This window comes from Sciurus carolinensis, chromosome 16, assembly GCF_902686445.1.
Source record: "Sciurus carolinensis chromosome 16, mSciCar1.2, whole genome shotgun sequence".
NCBI classification, from domain to species: Eukaryota; Metazoa; Chordata; class Mammalia; order Rodentia; family Sciuridae; genus Sciurus; species Sciurus carolinensis.
This window is the reverse complement of record NC_062228.1, coordinates 66095085-66100441: the sequence shown is the minus strand read 5'-3', so window position 1 is coordinate 66100441 and position 5357 is coordinate 66095085. Positions and strand designations below refer to the sequence as shown.

Genomic DNA, 5357 nt, shown 5'->3' with positions numbered 1-5357 from the left:
AACAGATAAAAGCAGGGATCTGATGGCTTCATTGATGAATTCTACCAATATTTAAGGAAGAATTAATGCCAACCTATCTCAGACCCCTAAGAAAAGCTGAAGAGGGGAGACCCCTTCTAGAAGCACTTTATAAGACCAGTGTGATGCCAACACCAAAGCCAGACAACACTACAAGGAAACAACAGGTAAGTGTGCCTGACAAACAAATGCAGAGATCCTCAACAAGATACCGGAACTCCAAATTCAGCAACATATTAAAGCATCATACACCATGTTCAAGAGGGATTTGTTACTGGGATGCAAGGATGGTTTGATGTACACAAATCAATAAATGTGATATGCTGCATTGACAGAATGAAGGATGAGGATCACCTCATCTCAGTAGATGGAGAAAAGGCATTTGATCAAATTCAACATCCCATCATGATAAAAACTCAAAGATGAGGCATGGAAGGAATATTCCTTGACATAATAAAGGCCACCTGTGACAAGCTAATGTGTTACAGCTAATGTAATACTCAAAGGTAGAATGTGGAAAGCTCTTCCTTTAAGATGAGAAAAAAGGTAAGGCGGCCCACCCTCACCACTGCTGAGTGTGGCACTGGAACTCCTAGCCAGAACAACTAGGCAAGGGGGAAGAGGCATACACAGAGGAGAGGAGGAAGTGAAATGGTCTGCTTGCATGTGACATGATCCTGTCTATAGAAAACCCTAAAGACACCATTAAAAACTGTTGGGACTAATAAAATGACTCAGTGAAGCTGCAGGTCACAAAACCAACATATAGCTCTCTCTCCCATGTTGCAAGATGGCAGGCGAAAAGGCTGAGAAGCTGGACACTGAGGAGAAGAAACCTGGAGCCAAGAAAGCTAATGCTGTTGGCAAGGTTAAAAAGAGAGACTCTAAGGATAAGAAACCCACTGCAGCCGAAACCTGTCCTGGTCAGAGGAGTCGGCAGATACTCCCGCTTTACCACATATTCCCGAAAGGCCACGTACAAGAGGAAGTGCTAGACTGCTAAATCCAAGGTTGAAAAGAAGAAGAAGGTGAACGCTCTTGCTACTGTCACCAAACCAGTCGGTGGTGACGAGATCTGTGGTACTAGAGTGGTGAGCAGAATGCCTAGATGCTATCTAGCTGGAGATGTGCACCAGCATGTCCGAAGGCTGCAGCGAGCCAGCATCGCTCCTAGGGCCATCTTGACCTTCCTCACCCGGCGCCACACAGGCAAGAGCGTGATCTTCCTAAAGTAGCTGAGCAGGGGCTTGCTACTTGTGATGGGACCTCTTTCCCTGAATTGAGTTCCTCTGTGTAGAACACACCAGAAATTTGCTATTGCCACGTCCACAAGGATTGATGTCAGCAACATGAAAATCCCGAAACACCTCACTGATTCTTACTTCAAGAAGAAGTTGCAGAAGCCCAGACACCAGGAAGGTGAAATCTTCAACACAGAGAAAGAAAAAAATACGAGATTAGTGAGCAGCACAACGTTGATCAAAATTTGTGGACTCACAAATTTTACCCGAAATCAAAGCTATTCCTCAGCTCCAGGGCTACATGCAATCTGTTTTTGATCTAACAAATGGAATTTATACTCACTAATCGATGTTCTTAATTTCAAACCAAGAACCTAATTAAATAACTGATACATTTTAAAAAACCAATGTACAAAACCCAGTAGTATTTCTATATAAACCAATGAATTATCTGAAAAAGAAATCCAGGAAACAAGCCCATTTACAATATATCTTAAGAATATACCAAACAGTAATTTAACTAAGGAGGTGAAAGATATGCATACTGAAAACTATAAAACATCAATGAAAGGAATTGAAGAATACACAAGTAAAGAAACATTTCTTATGTTCATAGATTGGAAAAATTTAATGTTGTTTAAGTTTTTGTCTGTTGCACAAAATGATCTACAGATCCAATGCAATTCCTCTTCAAATCTCAGTAATATGTGTTTACAGAAATCACATAAAAATGAATTCAAAATGGATGAAAAACTTCAGACCTCAAACTATAAAATTACTAGAAGAAAACATGATGAAAGAACTTCTTGACTTTGGTCTGGGCAATAATTTTTTAGATATGACCCTCCCCAACAACAGATAAATGTGATTTCAGTAAACTAAAAAGCTTATGCTGAACTGAGGAACAACACAGTGAGGGAGCTATGAGATGAGAGAAATATTCACAAACTGCACATGTGACAAGGAGTCAATGTCCAAAATACCCAAGGAACTGAGCTCAGTAGCAAGAAAACAAACTCGTGTTAAAATGGCAAAGGATCTGAACAGACATTTCTCAAAAGACTTAAAAATGGCCAGCAAACATATCAAAAGAAGTTCAGCATCAATAATTATCAGGGAAATGCAGATTAAAACCACAGTGAACCATCACCTCATACCTCTTAGAATGGCTGTTATCAAAAAGAACAAAAGATGGCGAGCGTGGCGAGTGAGGCTGTGTGCACTGCGGTGGGATGTCCTCCACCCCCAGGACAGCCCGGGTCGCACAGTGTCTGCACAAGCCAGAGGCCGCGTTGGGCACCCTGAAGATGACAGTCCCTGCTTGTCCATCTTGCCGTAGTAAAGGAAAGGTCAGTCAGAATCGTAAATATAGTCACTCATTTTAAACAGCAGTTGTGAACTCATTACAAGTTAAGCAAGAATTTTAAGAGAAAAATAACTGTTCAAAACAAAAGATAACTTAGAGGAGTAGCATGGTTTTGTATCCCTACAAATCTCTTTAGCATCTGACTGATATAAAACAGCTATATTCTCATCGGTTTCAGCATTTAATCTGTCATGATAGTACAGGTCACATAGCTTTGAGAAAACTGCTCATACACTGAGAACTGCTGTAGACCTTTCAGAAAATAATACTTTCATTGATGTGGTGCTAGGGGTTTGTGAGTTCACACTCCAACTAACCTTTTAATGCGAACTTTCAATGGTATGGACATTTAAGACATCTGTGGATCAGCACGGAGGAGGAACATGCACGGACTGTGAGCTGAAGATGCACACCTGCAGGACTTCCGATCTTGAAATGCAGGGTGTCGTTAAGGATCTGACCTCCGTGGGGACATGAGGTCTAGAAGCCCCTCGTCCTCATGGTGGTCCCAGGCCCACAGGCCTAACGGGGACCTGGGCCACACTCTCCTGAGGTGAAAACTGTGGAGAGCACCTCGGGCGGACACGTCAGGGCCATGCAGGAGGACCCAGCATAAGCTCTCGTCTCTTCAGTGGCTGGTACACATTCATCAGTTGTCACGGAACCTTTAGCTGACAACACGAGACACGCCTCTAGACTACATTTCTCGGCAGTGCGGTGGAGATCATTAAAAATGGCTAGAGGCAGAGGGAAGAGAAGTTCAGCGGAGAAGGAGAAACCCCTTAGGAAAACGTAGAAGCCACTTGCACGGGCTGGTTATGTGACTCACGTGGTACAACGCTTGCCTCGCATGAGGCACTGGGCTCGACCCTCAGCACCACATGAAAATACAGTCCTGTGTCCATATACAACAACTAAAAAATACTTAAAAACACTACTTACACAGCGCTGTTTTAAACTTAGGAAAAGTTTTATTAAACATGACAACAAAATCAATGATCTGGACATGAAGTTACTTCTCACAAAATGTGATTCAAAGTCTTATTGTGACCTCTAAGATTCAAGAATAATATCTATAAAATACTCATCCTTTTAGAAAGATGGACATAAAAAAAGCACCAGTTAGAAACCTTAGATCTGAAAAAGTATGGCCATTGTAATTAAAACTTCTTTTACTAGGTACAGTTAATAAGAGAAATTATTTAGAAAACAGTACAGGAAAAAAAATGAAAAATAGAAAAGAAATTAAGAAAAATGGAGGATGGAATCAAGGACTATTATACTTTAGTAGGTTGTGAAGAATAGAAGTAGAGTAGCAGAAAAAGTATATTTAAAGACATACTGACCAAGACTTCTCCAAAATAGAAGAACTGCCCCCACTGGCCACGGAAGTCCTGAGCAAAATGAACAGGCATGCATAACCTCTTCTCAGAGCTACTGAGGGAAGTCTGTGTTGTTAGGAAGCAACACCACCCGGCAGCAGCCTCATCAGCAACTTGGAAGACAGTGAAATACCATCTTCAGAATAAGGTAAGGGTTATCCTTGAATTGCACATCTGGTTCAACCCTCATTCAAAAATGTCTTACCAAGGCATCTCAATACAAAGAGACCACCTTCTACCCTTACTGAAAGCCCTACTTAAGAGTCTACTGCAATGAGGAGAGAAAAATGAACCTGGAAAAAAGGAGTAGGATTTAAGAAACAAGAATGAAGAAAAAGATTCTCAAAGTATCAGTAAATATGATTAATTGGTTGTATAAACGAACCATTTGGCTTGTCTTTAAGAGGTGAAACTAAAATTCTAGACGTGATTAAGGAAGGTGGGAATGGGAAATTCAGTTCATTTCTAAGGTGTTCCAGTATCTTTGCTTTAGTACTTCATTCTCTTTTAAAAAGATGCATGTGTGTAAATTAAGAATTTAAAGGTAGGTAACTGAAATATGACCTAGAGCTTGTGAAGGAGCAGAAGACAGAGGTGGAGGACTTAATCCACGCAGTAGTGAGTGGGGAGAGAAGGAGGAATGGTAGAGAAGTGCATGACTCACTCAGTGTACACAGATCAGCTCCCTAATGGCATGCAACACAGGAAGTCTGAATCTGTGTGCACCTAAAAGCATGGCTTTGAAATATGTAAGGTAAAAACCAAAAGAATTACAAGGAGCAATGGGTAAAACCACAGGCATACTGAGATTTTACAGCGACTCCTTAGAACAGATGAATCAAGCAGACAAAAAATAGAATACTAAAAATATAAATACAATCAACAAGCTTGATCCTCCAAACATAAATGTAAATCGGTGCCTAACAAAGAATAACTCATTTTTAACACATTAAACAATTAAAATCAATCATGTCCTAAGATAAAGGATGTTTTAACAATGTTATTTGGCTATATATGATTAATACAGAAATCTGTATTCAAAAGATAGTTTTTAAAAAGAACTCGGAGTCCTAAACAAATTTCTTAATGTCACTAATGGGAAAAGAAGGAACAGAACTGAACCACCGTGAAGCATGTGGAATGTTGCTCCGAGTGGCACCTGGAGGAAAAAGCTCAGCCTTAAATGCATATGTTAGAAATTAAGAAAGAATAAATAAATGTGAAACTCAAGACACTCGGAAAAGAAGCCCTAAGTATGAAGGAAATAAATGGAGAATAAAAAAGAATATGACCAGCAAAATCAGAAGTCACTGTAAAGGGACAGAGTTGTCAGATCTTTAGCAAAGCTCA

General features: G+C 40.2%; 1 pseudogene; it reads left to right on the top strand.

Moving 5' to 3' along the window:
- Positions 1 to 808: 808 nt before the first annotated feature.
- On the top strand, positions 809 to 1605 carry LOC124966239 (60S ribosomal protein L6-like; annotated as a pseudogene).
- Positions 1606 to 5357: the final 3752 nt, after the last annotated feature.